The sequence below is a fragment of the Anomaloglossus baeobatrachus genome, chromosome 6 (assembly GCF_048569485.1).
Source record: "Anomaloglossus baeobatrachus isolate aAnoBae1 chromosome 6, aAnoBae1.hap1, whole genome shotgun sequence".
NCBI lineage: Eukaryota > Metazoa > Chordata > Amphibia > Anura > Aromobatidae > Anomaloglossus > Anomaloglossus baeobatrachus.
In genome coordinates this window covers 578,536,000-578,553,272 of record NC_134358.1, presented here as the reverse complement: position 1 = coordinate 578,553,272, position 17,273 = coordinate 578,536,000, and the positions used below count along the sequence as shown (strand labels likewise).

At 54.4% G+C, this 17,273-nt stretch overlaps 1 protein-coding gene across 19 annotated transcripts in view; it reads left to right on the top strand.

Annotated features, from left to right (window-relative positions):
* Positions 1-4,243: 4,243 nt before the first annotated feature.
* Positions 4,244-17,273, top strand: part of OBSCN (obscurin, cytoskeletal calmodulin and titin-interacting RhoGEF) — an 882,373-nt gene continuing 869,343 nt past the window's right edge. For all 19 annotated transcript variants that reach the window (XM_075315914.1, XM_075315911.1, XM_075315913.1 and 16 more), the window contains exon 1: positions 4,244-4,408. The gene's annotated coding sequence lies outside the window, so the exon portion shown is untranslated. The remainder of the gene's footprint in view (positions 4,409-17,273) is intronic.

Sequence of the window (17,273 nt, the reverse complement as noted above, 5' to 3'; positions counted from 1 at the left end):
TGCCTGGAGGCTGCGGTGGCTGGAGGCTGTGGAGTCTGGAGGCTGTGGTGGCTGGAGGCTGTGGAGTCTGCAGGCTGTGGTGTCTGGAGGCTGTGGTGTCTGGAGGCTGTGGTGTCTGGAGGCTGTGGTGTCTGGAGGCTGCGGTGTCTGGAGGCTGCGGTGTCTGGAGGCTGCGGTGTCTGGAGGCTGTGGTGTCTGGAGGCTGTGGTGGCTGGAGGCTGTGGAGTCTGGAGGCTGTGGAGTCTGGAGGCTGTGGTGTCTGGAGGCTGTGGAGTCTGGAGGCTGTGGTGTCTGGAGGCTGTGGAGTCTGGAGGCTGCGGTGGCTGGAGGCTGTTGTGCCTGGAGGCTGCGGTGGCTGGAGGCTGTGGAGTCTGGAGGCTGTGGTGGCTGGAGGCTGTGGAGTCTGCAGGCTGTGGTGTCTGGAGGCTGTGGTGTCTGGAGGCTGTGGTGTCTGGAGGCTGCGGTGTCTGGAGGCTGCGGTGTCTGGAGGCTGCGGTGTCTGGAGGCTGTGGTGGCTGGAGGCTGTGGTGTCTGGAGGCTGTGGTGGCTGGAGGCTGTGGTGTCTGGAGGCTGTGGTGTCTGGAGGCTGTGGAGTCTGGAGGCTGCGGTGTCTGGAGGCTGCGGTGTCTGGAGGCTGCGGTGTCTGGAGGCTGCGGTGTCTGGAGGCTGCGGTGTCTGGAGGCTGCGGTGTCTGGAGGCTGTGGTGGCTGGAGGCTGTGGTGTCTGGAGGCTGTGGTGTCTGGAGGCTGTGGTGTCTGGAGGCTGTGGTGTCTGGAGGCTGTGGAGTCTGGAGGCTGCGGTGTCTGGAGGCTGCGGTGTCTGGAGGCTGTGGTGTCTGGAGGCTGTGGTGTCTGGAGGCTGTGGAGTCTGGAGGCTGTGGTGACTGGAGGCTGTGGAGTCTGGAGGCTGTGGTGTCTGGAGGCTGTGCTGTCTGGAGGCTGTGGAGTCTGGAGGCTGTGGTGTCTGGAGGCTGTGGAGTCTGGAGGCTGTGGTGGCTGGAGGCTGTGGAGTCTGGAGGCTGTGGTGGCTGGAGGCTGTGGTGGCTGGAGGCTGTGGTGGCTGGAGGCTGTGGAGTCTGGAGGCTGTGGTGTCTGGAGGCTGTGGTGTCTGGAGGCTGTGGAGTCTGGAGGCTGTGGAGTCTGGAGGCTGTGGTGTCTGGAGGCTGTGGTGGCTGGAGGCTGTGGTGGCTGGAGGCTGTGGTGGCTGGAGGCTGTGGAGTCTGGAGGCTGTGGTGGCTGGAGGCTGTGGAGTCTGGAGGCTGTGGTGGCTGGAGGCTGTGGTGTCTGGAGGCTGTGGAGTCTGGAGGCTGTGGTGTCTGGAGGCTGTGAAGTCTGGAGGCTGTGAAGTCTGGAGGCTGTGGTGGCTGGAGGCTGTGGAGTCTGGAGGCTGTGGAGTCTGGAGGCTGTGGTGGCTGCTGCACGCAATGTTGATGGTAAACAGAGCAAGCAATGATATTATATATGGATGGTGGCTGCTGAGGGTCATGAAGAAAGGGGGCGATATTGGGCACTCATTTTTGGGGTGCGTTTTTGGTGCATTTTTTAACGCGGGTGCACTAATCCTTCACTCTTAAATTTCTTAAGAAATTTCTTAAGAAAAATCATTTTTCTAGTGTGAACATAGCCTAATAGTCACCTGCACAATCAGATATCCTCCTAAGAAGCCAAATCTAAAAACACCTCCAACTGCCAAAATATTAACCCCTCCAACTGCCAAAATATTAACCCCTCCAACTGCCAAAATATTAAGCGCTGATATTTATGAGTCTTTTGGGTGATTGAGAACATAGATGTTCATCAATAATAAAAAAATCCTCTAAAATACAACTTGCCTAATAATTCTGCACACGGTGTACAGTGGTGCGGTCCCCAGCAGTGTGATGGCGGCTGTGACTGACTCTCTCGCAGTTTGTCCCCCCTCTCGGGCACCTGTCCTCTCCATGTTGGGGTCCCCTGTGTCCCCCCCCTCTCGGGCACCTGTCCTCTTCATGTTGGGGTCCCCTGTGTCCCCCCCTCTCGGGCACTTGTCCTCTCCATGTTGGGGTCCCCTGTGTCCCCCCCTCTCAGGCACCTGTCCTCTCCATGTTGGGGTCCCCTGTGTCCCCCCCTCTCGGGCACCTGTCCTCTCCATGTTGGGGCCCCCCCGCCCCTCTCGGGCACCTGTCCTCTCCATGTTGGGGTCCCCTGTGTCCCCCCCTCTCGGGCACCTGTCCTCTCCATGTTGGGGCCCCCTGTGTCCCCCCTCTCGGGCACCTGTCCTCTCCATGTTGGGGTCCCCTGTGTCCCCCCCTCTCGGGCACCTGTCCTCTTCATGTTGGGGTCCCCTGTGTCCCCCCCTCTCGGGCACCTGTCCTCTCCATGTTGGGGTCCCCTGTGTCCCCCCCTCTCTGGCACCTGTACTCTCCATGTTGGGGTCCCCTGTGTCCCCCCCTCTCGGGCACCTGTCCTCTCCATGTTGGGGTCCCCTGTGTCCCCCCCTCTCAGGCACCTGTCCTCTCCATGTTGGGGTCCCCTGTGTCCCCCCCTCTCGGGCACCTGTCCTCTCCATGTTGGGGTCTCCTGTGTCCCCCCCTCTCGGGCACCTGTCCTCTCCATGTTGGGGTCTCCTGTGTCCCCCCCCTCTCGGGCACCTGTCCTCTCCATGTTGGGGTCCCCTGTGTCCCCCCCTCTCAGGCACCTGTCCTCTCCATGTTGGGGTCCCCTGTGTCCCCCCCTCTCGGGCACCTGTCCTCTCCATGTTGGGGTCTCCTGTGTCCCCCCTTCTCGGGCACCTGTCCTCTCCATGTTGGGGCCTCCCCGCCCCTCTCGGGCACCTGTCCTCTCCATGTTGGGGCCCCCCCGCCCCTGTGGGGCACCTGTCCTCTCCATGTTGGGGTCCCCTGTGTCCCCCCCTCTCGGGCACCTGTCCTCTCCATGTTGGGGTCCCCTGTGTCCCACCTCTCGGGCACCTGTCCTCTCCATGTTGGGGTCCCCTGTGTCTCCCCCTCTCGGGCACCTGTCCTCTCCATGTTGGGGTCCCCTGTGTCCCCCCTCTCGGGCACCTGTCCTCTCCATGTTGGGGTCCCCTGTGTCCCCCCTCTCGGGCACTTGTCCTCTGCATGTTGGGGTCCCCTGTGTCCCCCCTCTCGGGCACCTGTCCTCTCCATGTTGGGGTCCCCTGTGTCCCCCCCTCTCGGGCACCTGTCCTCTCCATGTTGGGGTCCCCTGTGTCCCCCCCTCTCGGGCACCTGTCCTCTCCATGTTGGGGTCCCCTGTGTCCCCCCCTCTCGGGCACCTGTCCTCTCCATGTTGGGGTCCCCTGTGTCCCCCCCTCTCGGGCACCTGTCCTCTCCATGTTGGGGTCCCCTGTGTCCCCCCTCTCGGGCACCTGTCCTCTCCATGTTGGGGTCCCCTGTGTCCCCCCCTCTCGGGCACCTGTCCTCTCCATGTTGGGGTCCCCTGTGTCCCCCCCCCCCTCCCGGGCACCTGTCCTCTCCATGTTGGGGTCCCCTGTGTCCCCCCCTCTCGGGCACCTGTCCTCTCCATGTTGGGGTCCCCTGTGTCCCCCCCTCTCGGGCACCTGTCCTCTCCATGTTGGGGTCCCCTGTGTCCCCCCCTCTCGGGCACCTGTCCTCTCCATGTTGGGGTCCCCTGTGTCCCCCCTCTCGGGCACCTGTCCTCTCCATGTTGGGGTCCCCTGTGTCCCCCCTCTCGGGCACTTGTCCTCTGCATGTTGGGGTCCCCTGTGTCCCCCCTCTCGGGCACCTGTCCTCTCCATGTTGGGGTCCCCTGTGTCCCCCCCTCTCGGGCACCTGTCCTCTCCATGTTGGGGTCCCCTGTGTCCCCCCCTCTCGGGCACCTGTCCTCTCCATGTTGGGGTCCCCTGTGTCCCCCCCTCTCGGGCACCTGTCCTCTCCATGTTGGGGTCCCCTGTGTCCCCCCCTCTCGGGCACCTGTCCTCTCCATGTTGGGGTCCCCTGTGTCCCCCCCTCTCGGGCACCTGTCCTCTCCATGTTGGGGTCCCCTGTGTCCCCCCCTCTCGGGCACCTGTCCTCTCCATGTTGGGGCCTCCCCGCCCCTCTCGGGCACCTGTCCTCTCCATGTTGGGCCTCCCCGCCCCTCTCGGGCACCTGTCCTCTCCATGTTGGGCCTCCCCGCCCCTCTCGGGCTCGTCCTCCTCCACATGAAAGGCAATGTGCAGGCGCCGGGCTATTTTGGATGTGGCCGCCCTTCCCCCCCGGCTCGGTATCCTTCATGTGACTTTTCTGTCTCGGGGCCGCCGGTTGCGGAGACGCAGGGAGAGGGGATCAGTCTGACCGAGGAAAACACAAAACTGCGGCCCAAAGTGGATGTAACCGACATCGGGGGTCTCCAGGAGCGATCGGGGGTCCCTACAGCCACAGCACAGACTCTGAGGACGAGGACATAAGGTGCGCTGCAGTGTGAGGGGATCCCAGGAGCTGACAATCTAATGGCGCAGATCCGATCAATCTCCGTCTGCTCAGACATCCCCGCACCGATCGCTATACGACGAGATCGGCGACACGCGCGATGTCATCGCCTGTAAGATCTGCCCTACTGGGGGGAATCTGGGGGTAAATCCGCCGGCAGAGGAGGCAGAAGGGAAAGAGGAGGCTGAAGGGAAAGAGGGCAGAAGGGAAAGAGGAGGCAGAAGGGAAAGAGGGGGCAGAAGGGAAAGAGGGGGCAGAAGGGAAAGAGGGGCAGAAGGGAAAGAGTGGGCAGAAGGGAAAGAGGGGCAGAAGGGAAAGAGGGGCAGAAGGGAAAGAGGGGGCAGAAGGGAAAGAGGGGGCAGTAGGGAGAGGAGGCAGAAGGGAAAGAGGAGGCTGAAGGGAAAGAGGGCAGAAGGGAAAGAGGAGGCAGAAGGGAAAGAGGGGGAGAAGGGAAAGAGTGGGCAGAAGGGAAAGAGGGGCAGAAGGGAAAGAGGGGCAGAAGGGAAAGAGGGGGCAGAAGGGAAAGAGGGGGCAGAAGGGAAAGAGGGGGCAGTAGGGAGAGGAGGCAGAAGGGAAAGAGGAGGCAGAGGAAGAGGAGGCAGAAGGGAAAGAGGGGGCAGAAGGGAAAGAGGGGGCAGAAGGGAAAGAGGAGGAAGAGGAGGTAGAAGAGGGGGCAGAAGGGAAAGAGGGGGCAGAAGAGAAAGAGGGGAAAGAGGGGGCAGAAGAGAAAGAGGGGAAAGAGGGGGCAGAAGGGAAAGAGGAGGCAGAAGAGAAAGAGGGGAAAGAGGGGGCAGAAGGGAAAGAGGAGGCAGAAGAGAAAGAGGGGAAAGAGGGGGCAGAAGAGAAAGAGGAGGCAGAAGGGAAAGAGGAGGCAGAAGGGAAAGAGGAGGCAGAAGGGAAAGAGGGGGCAGAAGGGAAAGAGGGGGCAGAAGGGAAAGAGGGCAGAAGGGAAAGAGGAGGCAGAAGGGAAAGAGGGGGCAGAAGGGAAAGAGGGGGCAGAAGGGAAAGAGGGGGCAGAAGGGAAAGAGGGGCAGAAGGGAAAGAGGGGGCAGAAGGGAAAGAGGAGGAAGAGGAGGTAGAAGAGGGGGCAGAAGGGAAAGAGGGGGCAGAAGAGAAAGAGGGGAAAGAGGGGGCAGAAGAGAAAGAGGGGAAAGAGGGGGCAGAAGGGAAAGAGGAGGCAGAAGGGAAAGAGGGGGCAGAAGGGAAAGAGGAGGCAGAAGGGAAAGAGGGGGCAAAGGAAGAGGAGGCAGAAGGGAAAGAGGGGGCAGAAGGGAAAGAGGGGGCAAAAGGGAAAGAGGGGGCAGAAGAGAAAGAGGGGAAAGAGGGGGCAGAAGAGAAAGAGGGGAAAGAGGGGGCAGAAGGGAAAGAGGAGGCAGAAGGGAAAGAGGGGGCAGAAGGGAAAGAGGAGGCAGAAGAGAAAGAGGGGGCAAAGGAAGAGGAGGCAGAAGGGAAAGAGGGGGCAGAAGGGAAAGAGGGGGCAGAAGGGAAAGAGGGGGCAGAAGAGAAAGAGGGGGCAGAGGAAGAGGAGGCAGAAGGGAAACAGGGGGCAGAGAAAGAAGGGGCAGAAGGGAAAGAGGAGGCAGAAGGGAAAGAGGGGGCAGAAGGGAAAGAGGAGGCTGAAGGGAAAGAGGGGGCAGAAGGGAAAGAGGAGGCAGAAGGGAAAGAGGGGGCAGAAGAGAAAGAGGGGGCAGAGGAAGAGGGTGCAGAGGAAGAGGGTGCAGAGGAAGAGGAGGCAGAAGGGAAAGAGGAGGCAGAAGAAGAGAGGGCAGAAGGGAAAGAGGGGGCAGAAGGGAAAGGGGGCAGAGGAAGAGAGGGCAGAAGGGAAAGAGAGGGCAGAAGGGAAAGAGGGGGCAGAAGGGAAAGGGGGCAGAAGAAGAGAGGGCAGAAGGGAAAGAGGGGGCAAAGGAAGAGGGGGCAGAGGGGAAAGAGGGGGCAGAAGGGAAAGAGGGGGAGAGGAAGAGGAGGCAGAGGAAGAGGGGGCAGAAGATGAAAAGGGGCAGAGGAGGCCAGAGAGAAAGAGGGGCAGAGAGGAGGAATGGGCAGAGGAAGAGGGAGCAGAGAGGAAGATGGAGCAGAAAGGAAGAATGAGCAGAGTAAGATGAGGCAGAGAGGAAGAGGAGGCAGAAAGGGATGAAGGAGCAGAGGAGGCCAGAGAAAGAAGGGGCAGAGAGGAAGAGGGAGCAGAGAGGAAGAATGGGCAGAGGAAGATGGGGCATAGAGGAAGAATGGGCAGAGGAGGCAGAGAGGAGGAACAGGCAGAGGAAGATGTGGCATAGAGAAAGAGGGAGCAGAGGAGTCCAGATGTCACACGGTGTTTGGCTGTAAACTTGCTGAGTGTCGTGGCGGCATCAGACGCTGTTCACACTGCAGACTCTGACACTCTACACTGTGCCTTCTCTGTTGCTTCTGAGTTGCACAGAGTTGCTCGAGCATTGATCAGCTGGGTGCTGATTAGTGATTGGACTAGCCAGAGTTAATCTCTGCTAGCCTGCTGGTTACCATTAGGATCACATATTGTGGAAGACGTATTACAATCACTGGCTACCTTTTTAAGATGGAGGAATGTCTTCCCATGCCGATTATAGCATTAGCGACACCGGTCCGGTGCTGTTGTATCCCAGACCTGCTGGTCATTGTAGTGCTTTGTATGGAGAGTTGTTGTGCAATCCTCTCATCATCTGGTCATTTTTTTCTTGCTCTTTATTTCCTCCTTATCACGTATTGTCTTATATCTCTGTGTGTATACACATTCCGAACGAAGCTGATGTGAAACGCACGTCGAGGTGCAGGGCAGTGTGATCACTGGGGTCTCCAGTGCGGTGTCCTGGTGGGTTATTGGATTTTCTACTCTCATTGTCCACCAGTGTGTGTGTGTACATCTATATGTGCTGCCCTACGGTGAGTCCTATATACGAGGTCTCTAGGCACATGTCCTGTGTAATAGGCATTTGCGTTTTATATACTGTGATCTGAAGATGTCTTCCTTATAGTCACAGCCTCTGTGTTGTTTCAGAGCAGGACACGTCACTATTCTGGGGCTGCTGAGCACTAACGATCATGCATGGATTTCTTCCTCGTGTGTATGATGACGTGAATGGGACTTTGCTGCTGTGCTCTGTATCCCTCGTATTTCTGCCCTCTGTGCATCACATTGCCCCCTGTTCATCACATTGCCCCCTGTGCATCACATTGCCCCCTGTGTATCACATTGCCCCCTGTGCATCACATTGCCCCCTGTGCATCACATTGCCCCCTGTGTATCACATTGCCCCCTGTGCATCACATTGCCCCCTGTGTATCACATTGCCCCCTGTGCATCACATTGCCCCCTGTGTATCACATTGCCCCCTGTGCATCACATTGCCCCCTGTGCATCACATTGCCCCCTGTGTATCACATTGCCCCCTGTGCATCACATTGCCCCCTGTGCATCACATTGCCCCCTGTGTATCACATTGCCCCCTGTGCATCACATTGCCCCCTGTGTATCACATTGCCCCCTGTGCATCACATTGCCCCCTGTGTATCACATTGCCCCCTGTGCATCACATTGCCCCCTGTGCATCACATTGCCCCCTGTGTATCACATTGCCCCCTGTGCATCACATTGCCCCCTGTGTATCACATTGCCCCCTGTGCATCACATTGCCCCCTGTGCATCACATTGCCCCCTGTGCATCACATTGCCGGCTTCTTTTCTCTTGGTGTTATAGCACTCTCCGTGCCACTCTCTGCATTTGTTGGCGTCTCAAATAAAATTTACATATATTTTTTGCATATAAGTGTCCGTTGAAACATTATTTAATATTATGCTCAGACTTAAGTCACCTGTGGGGGTCTATGTCGTTTGAGGGAGTCTTGTCAGTCAGTGCTCTCGTGTAATATAGACCGAGGTCACTTGTGGGGGTTTATGTCGTTTGAGTGACTTTTGTAAGTCAGTGCTCTCGTGTAATATGGACCGAGGTCACTTGTAGGGGTCTATGTCGTTTGAGGGACTTTTATCAGTGCTCTCGTGTAATATGGACCGAGGTCACTTGTAGGGGTCTATGTCGTTTGAGTGACTTTTGTAAGTCAGTGCTCTCGTGTAATATGGACCGAGGTCACTTGTAGGGGTCTGTGTCGTTTGAGGGAGTCTTGTCAGTGCTCTCGTGTGATATGGACCGAGGTCACTTGTAGGGGTCTATGTCGTTTGAGGGACTTTTGTCAGTCAGTGCTCTCGTGTAATATGGACCGAGGTCACTTGTAGGGGTCTATGTCGTTTGAGGGACTTTTGTCAGTTAGTGCTCTCGTGTAATATGGACCGAGGTCACTTGTAGGGGTCTATGTCGTTTGAGGGACTTTTGTCAGTCAGTGCTCTCGTATAATATGGACCGAGGTCACTTGTAGGGGTCTATGTCGTTTGAGGGACTTTTGTCAGTCAGTGCTCTCGTGTAATATGGACCGAGGTCACTTGTAGGGGTCTATGTCGTTTGAGGGACTTTTGTCAGTCAGTGCTCTCGTGTAATATGGACCGAGGTCACTTGTAGGGGTCTATGTCGTTTGAGGGACTTTTGTCAGTCAGTGCTCTCGTATAATATGGACCGAGGTCACTTGTAGGGGTCTATGTCGTTTGAGGGACTTGTCAGTGCTCTCGTGTAATATGGACCGAGGTCACTTGTAGGGGTCTATGTCGTTTGAGGGACTTGTCAGTCCTCTCGTGTAATATGGACCGAGGTCACTTGTAGGGGTCTATGTTGTTTGAGGGACTTGTCAGTGCTCTCGTGTAATATGGACCGAGGTCACTTGTGGGGGTCTATGTCTTTTGAGGGACTTTTGTCAGTGCTCTCGTGTAATATGGACCGAGGTCACTTGTAGGGGTCTATGTCGTTTGAGGGACTTGTCAGTCCTCTCGTGTAATATGGACCGAGGTATTCAATTTATACTTGTCACCTGTATTAGTACAGCTTGATGTGTCTTCCCATCATGGTGGAGGTGGGGTGGGGGCTGTACTGTCTGAAGGTCCGTCTGTTAGTAAACTGCGTCCATGTGCATTCTTCTCCAAGAAGTTATCTCCGGCCAAACATAATTATGACATTGGTAATAGGGAATTATTCACCATCAAATTAGTGTTTGAGGAGTGGCGACACTTTTTGGAGGGAGCTACCTGTCCTGTTACCATAATCACGGGCCATACAAATCTCCTTTACCTCGAGTCGGCAAAATGTCTCGCCCCGAGAGAAGCTCGGTGGTGTTTATTTCGTAATATGACAAGGCTAAGCATCACCGATTTAGGTGCTCAGAAGAAAACAGTATAAAGAGCTAAACTGGGGGACTCCGGCGCGCCAATACCCCAAAAATAATCAGGTCTAATCTATGCTGGGATCATGTTATTGATCAAAATTGCTGTAATTGTTGTGTATTCTGTATATGGAGGGGCCACAGAGGTCGAGGCTTCGGCCTTCCTCACACTGGACTTACCATATTTTTCAGACCATAAGACGCACCCTGGTTTTTGAGGAGGAAAATAGGAAAATAATATTTTAACCAAAAAATGTGGTGATGACACACTGTTATGGGGTAATGTCCCCAAATTCTCTACTAAGGTACCCCATCCTTGTAATGATCCTCCTGCCTTGTATATAATCCCCATCCTTGTATATATATGTCCCTCATCCTGGTATGTGCCCACATCCTGATAAATACCCCCATCCTGCTCATAATATACCCCCATCCTGATATATACCCCCATCCTGCTCATAATATACACCCATCCTGCTATATACCCCCATCCTGTTCATAATATACACCCATCCTGCTATATACCCCATCCTGCTATATACCCCCATCCTGCTATATACCCCATCCTGCTATATACCCCCATCCTGCTATATACCCCCATCCTGCTATATACCCCATCCTGCTATATACCCCCATCCTGCTATATACCCCATCCTGCTATATACCCCCATCCTGCTATATACCCCCATCCTGCTATATACCCCATCCTGCTATATACCCCATCCTGCTATATACCCCATCCTGCTATATACCCCCATTCTGCTATATACCCTGTTGTAGCTGTTCTGTTTCAAAAGTCAGCTTATGGGATCACCAGTGAGGTCCTCTGAATTAGGCCTCTTTAGGCCTAATCAATATCGAGTGCTCGGAGAAAAGACCTGCATTCATGTGAGCATGATCAGTTTTCTGTTTATTTAGCCAAGGTACAGATTATTTATACCATTTACAGATCAATGTGATATTGCAAAAAAAGGCTTCTAGCTGGACTTTACAAGTTGATCATATGACCTTTAAGTTTGAGAAAAACAAAAATGTAGAGTCATGCATATGAGATAAGAAGAACATTTAGCAGACAATAATAATCCTTGAGCTTGTTTCTCATTCCAAAGGCTCCATAATGGCTATGAACCTACACCAGATATACTAATGGAACAATAAAATATTTAAAATCAAGAAATATAGAAACTATTAACCCTTCTATATCAACCCCCATCCATCCTGTATATACCCGAATCCTGCTATATACCCCCATCTTGCTATATACCCCATCCTGCTATATACCCCCATCCATCCTGCTATATACCCCCATCCTGCTATATACCCCCATCCTGCTATATACCCCCATCCATCCTGCTATATACCCCCATCCATCCTGCTATATACCCCTATTCTGCTATATACCCCCATCCTGCTATATACCCCCATCCTGCTATATACCTCCATCCATCCTGCTATATACCCCCAGCCTGCTATATACCCCATCCTGCTATATACCCCCATCCATCCTGCTATACACCCCCATCCTGCTATATACCCCCTCCTGCTATATACCCCCATACATCCTGCTATATACCCCCATCCTGCTATATACCCCTATTCTGCTATATACCCCCATCCTGCTATATACCCCCATCCTGCTATATACCTCCATCCATCCTGCTATATACCCCCAGCCTGCTATATACCCCATCCTGCTATATACCCCATCCATCCTGCTGTATATCCCCATTCTGTTATATACCCCCATCCTGCTCATAATATACCCCCATCCTGCTATATACCCCCATCCTGCTCATAATATACCCCCATCCCGGTATATGGCCTGCATCCTGTTGCACAGAAATAAATAAACCTCTATACTCACCTTTCCTCACTCCTGCAGCATCGTTCCTCCTCCTGTCAGTGCCAGCAGCAGCGCCGCTCCAGTATGGAGCCGTTCCCTGCAGCATCGCTCGTCCTCCTGTCTGCCGGCCGCTGATGTGTGTGGAGAGCGGTGTATGACGTCATCGCTGTGCTCACCGCTCTCTACACAGATCAGCGGCCGGCAGACAGGAGGACGAGCGATGCTGCAGGGAACGGTGAGTATACCGTACTTATTCACTGCCCCCCGCACTGATGATGATGCGCGGGGAGCAGTGAATACAGCCGCACATGATCTCTCCAGGCTGTAGTTACCAGGGGTGATCACAGGGGCCGGCTGTTTACTATGCGCGCACCCCCGCCCATCATCCCGCCCACCTGTCAGCGCCGGCTTCAGGGCTGAGGGATGATGGGTGGGAGGATGGGCATGCATATGTAATGAGTGGGCCCACGTGGTCACGGCAGGCGCTGCCACAGCCTGCTCATGCCCCTGATGACCTGCTCCACCACCATCGCACCCGCCTTCACCCGCTCCACCACCACAGCACCACCCTCCACCCGCTCCACCACAACAGGACCCCCTCCACCTGCTCCACCACCACCGCACCCCCCTCCATCACCACCACCGCACCCCCCTCCACCCGCTCCACCACCACCACACCCCCCTCCATCTGCTCCACCACCACCGCACCCCCCTCCACCCGCTCCACCACCACCGCACCCTCCTCCACCTGCTCCACCACCATCGCACCCCCCTCCACCCGCTCCACCACCACCGCACCCGCCTTCACTCGCTCCACCACCATCGCACCCGCCTTCACCCGCTCCACCACCACAGCACCACCCTCCACCCGCTCCACCACAACAGGACCCCCTCCACCTGCTCCACCACCACCGCAGCCCCCTCCACCTGCTCCACCACCACCGCACCCCCCTCCATCACCACCACCGCACCCCCCTCCACCCGCTCCACAACCACCGCACCCCCCTCCACCACCACCGCACCCCCCTCCATCTGCTCCACCACCATCGCACCCCCCTCCACCCGCTCCACCACCACCGCACCCCCCTCCACCCGCTCCACCACCACCGCACCCCCCTCCACCATACAGGGCACGTGCAGGCTACACGCAGGGTACACACAGGGTACACATAGAGTACACGCAGGGTACACACAGGGCATGTGCAGGGTACACGCAGGGTACACACAGGGTACACATAGAGTACACGCAGGGTACACACAGGGCATGTGCAGGGTACATGCAGAGTACACGCAGGATACACGCAGGCTACAAACAGGGCACGTGCAGGGTACACGCAGGTTACACACATGATACACACAGGATACATGCAGAGTACACGCAGGATACACGCAGAGTACACGCAGGATACACGCAGAGTACACGCAGGATACACGCAGAGTACACGCAGGATACACGCAGAGTACACGCAGGATACACGCTCTGGTGGCACGCTCTGGTGGCACGCTCCGGTCACACGCTCCGGTCACACACTCCGGTGGCATGCTCTGGTGGCACGCTCCGGTGGCACGTTCTGGGGGCACGCTCCGGTGGCACGCTCCAGTGGCACGCTCCGGTCACATGCTCCGGTGGCACGCTCCGGTGGCACGCTCTGGTGGCACGCTCCGGTGGTATGCTCCGGTGGCACGCTCCAGTCACACGCTCCGGTGGCACGCTCCGGTCACGCACTCCGGTGGCACGCTCCGGTCACAGACTCCGGTGGCACGCTCCGGTGGTACGCTCCGGTCCCACACTCTCCTTGCACGCTCCGGTGGCACGCTCCGGTCACACGCTCCGGTGGCACGCTCCGGTGGCACGCTCCGGTCACACGCTCTAGTGGCACGCTCCAGTGGCACGCTCCGGTCACACGCTCCGGTCACACGCTCCGGTCGCACGCTCTGGTGGCACGCTCTGGTGGCACGCTCCGGTGGCACGCTCCGGTCACACGCTCCGGTCGCACGCTCTGGTGGCACGCTCTGATGGCACGCTCCGGTGGCACGCTCCGGTCACACGCTCCGGTCGCACGCTCTGGTGGCACGCTCCAGTGGCACGCTCCGGTGGCACGCTTTGGTGGCACGCTCCGGTGGCACACTTCGGTCACACGCTCCGGTGGCACACTCCGGTGGCACGCTCCGGTCACACGCTCCGGTGGCACGCTCCAGTGGCTCGCTCCGGTCACACGCTCCGGTGGCACGCTCTGATGGCACGCTCCGGTCACACGCTCCGGTTGCACGCTCTGTTGGCACGCTCCGGTCACACGCTCCGGTCGCACGCTCCGGTGGTATGCTCCGGTGGCACGCTCTGGTGGCACGCTCTGGTGGCACGCTCCGGTGGCACGCTCCAGTGGCACGCTCCGGTGGCATGCTCCAGTCATGTACTCCCCGATCTCCCCTTGTGCAGGTGTAGTGACCGGCGTCCGGTCCATCGTTGAGAATCGTTTCCCTTGTGGCTGATATTCGGGGATTGTTCTTTCGCCGGTCCTGAGGTCACGCTGAGGACATAATGCTGTCTCTGTTCATTCTGTGCGTCCTTTTCTTTGTAGATATTTTGTGAATATTTCTGATACAGATAATGGTGTATACAGTATACATATATTCAGTGACGCTGTTACATGTTGGATCATTTATGTATCTGTTAAGGTGAACTCTTAAGCTGGGTTTACACACTGCAACATCGCAAAGGACATCGCTGTAACGTCACCGGTTTTGTGACGTAACAGCGACCTCCCTAAGTCTCTGTTGAGTCGCTGGTGAGCGTTCAAACCGGCAAACCTGTCCAACAACTCAACAGCGATCCGGACCTGCAGAGCGACCTCGCTGGTTGTTGGGGACGTTGATAAGCAGCTTTTTGAAAGGGAAGTTGCTAACAAAGTCGCTGCAAAGTCTTTCACACACTGAAACTTTCTAGCGATGCATGCTGCACAGCGGGAAACAAAGGACCTAGGAATGGTCCTGAACGATTTGTAGCGATCACAACTTCACAGCAGGGGCCAGGTCGCTGATGTGTTTCACACACTGCAATGTCGCTGGGGAGGTCGCTGTAACGTCACAAAACCGGTGACGTTACAGCGATGTCGTTTGCGATGTTGCAGTGTGTAAACCCAGCTTTAACCAGAGATCACTAGTTGCCTACTGCCTGGCCGAATTGATATGGGCCAAGTGCATGCATAAAAGAATCCACACCAGACACAGTCGGATATGAAGTCTCTTCTTGGTCACAGTAGAAAATGGCACCAAACAGACAGAGGAGACTCATGCGTCCTCTTGATATAGGCTAGGGGCGTACACAAGTTCAGATATGCACATTTAGTGGGACAGTTCATGGGCTAGCCAATGGGGAGATCCGTGTTGCTGTTGATGGGTGCGTCTGACTTCAGTGGATGAAACCATGATGATGGGAGGGACGTCATCTGGTGCATCCATGCCGATGGTTTGGTCTGTCTTCCCTTATATGGTGGTCTTCTTTCATCTGGACATTCCTTGCATTCCAGGCAAGGTGTGGAGAAACAGGCAATAGCAGCCATCTTTATATCTGTGTCATGTATATGATCTGAAACCTGAATTACGTAAGGCAAATCGACATATTTCCCACAATCCCTTGTCAAGAAGTTAATTAAGTATTTCATCTTATGGCTCTCCTCAACAGTCCCCCCTAAATACTTTATTAACCTTCTGACCCTACCATGGTCCTCTAATGCTTTAACTGCAACCTTTTTTCATTTTGCTATCCGCTATACAAGCAATACTAAGCCTTTGCCCCACTGGTACAGACTGCTAATCAGAGAGTTGATCACATCCCGCACACACAGTTCACAGAGGCACAGGTAACTAGAACAGATTTATTTAATGCTGAAGAGCTTACTCAGAATTTGAGATTAATCGATTAGAAAGAGTAAGGCAATTGTAAGAATAAGCTTCTTACTGTTATGCTGCAGCTTTTAGCATTACTGTTTCTGAAAGACTGATTCTCAGTCAATATCCGAGTGCTGTCCACGTCTTCGAGACTTTTCTACCCGAATACACCTGATTGTATCACAACACTAATGGATCTCTTCTTGTCTATGGTCTATAATCTACCACCAGGAGGCCTTTAACAAGATTTCCCCTACACATGGATCCGATTACCTTCAGTAACACAGAGTAGCACTTTTACGGCTTCAAATACCAACAAATAAAACAATACCAGTTACCTGCAAGTGTATGTTATCCTTAAAAAGTCACTTAAACCCTTAAAATAATTGATTGGTTCAGGTCAGATAATGTTTTTCCCACCATGAGCCCTTATTTGTGTAATGTTCCTGTACCCATTGTTGCCTTATTATGGTTATTTCCCATGTATCATCCCCAATCTAGAAATTCTCCATAAGGTTCTATGTGAGATATAATCCAGCACTATGTGTGTTGTGACTCTCATTCTGCTGGTACGATGGACTCTTTACAGTGGTTGTTGTTTCCAGATGGGTTTTCCCTCAAGCTTCATGGAAGTTGCTGTGGTTGGGATAAGCTGGATCGGTCCACCTGATTCTGACTCAGGGATCATTCTGACTTGTCTTTTTAGGATCACCCGGTCTCCTGGCTGGAGACCACGTGCTCCTGACACTGATTTAGGATCTAGAATTGGAGGATACACATATATAACACACTATATAGGCAGTTGTATACGGCTCATACATCACTGGTCAGGATATCACACTGTATCTGCAGTATGTGTGAGAAATATAATCACGTTCTAGGTACTAAACCAAAAATACCTTATATAAAGATCGAATTATTAAGGAAAACGAACATTTGTTACATGATTTGCAGCGTCCACCATTATCTTGTGGATCGTTACATGTTTATGTTATAATCATTAAAATTCCAAACAACATACACCCATGTGACTATAGACACAATTAAATATTCCAATAAAGGAGGGGGCAGGGATTGGGGCAATAGCCCTAAACTCTCCCTACCTCGCAGCGGAGGTCGGCACCCTATAAGGCGAATTGGCGCCCCCGCTCCCCGACGGCTCGCCCTCCCTATCCCTACACTGCTAAGCTAATACGTGCTGCTAATGTCAGTGAGGGGATATAGAAACCATGAGATACAGGGGATAAAGAGGCGTCAATATGCAATTATATATAGCCAATTAATTCCCAAAGATTAAATATTCACACTCTGTATTTACATAGCTGTTTGTAGCTTAAATCAATATGATACAGCAAATTCAAGGACCAAACCCTAAAAGAAATGAAATATCTCACATGTATAACATGTACCCACTGTATAAATATAATAATAAGGCCAGGTAGAGTCATGAGGAGATCTCGTCCAATCACAGACTCTCCACTGTCCAATTCACACTCAGGCTAATAAAATAAACGCATATTTATCAGACACTCAGCATGAAAGAAGCCCAACGCGTTTCTCCCCTCTTCACAATGGCAGACGGGTTCATCAGGTACTGACCTCTATAGTGACCTCTGCTATAGAATATGTTCTTTTACCACTTTTAGGAACTCCATCTTTTCATACCACCAGCACCATGAGTTTTTCAGCAGTAACGTTTTCCACACTGGATATGTTTCAGAGCAGGCCTGAAAAGAAATTCACTCAACACGCACAAAACTCATATAAACCTACTCATGGTAGATGTATATGACTAATCTGCAATCACCGGAGCAGTAGAGCAGATGAGGGGGGTGT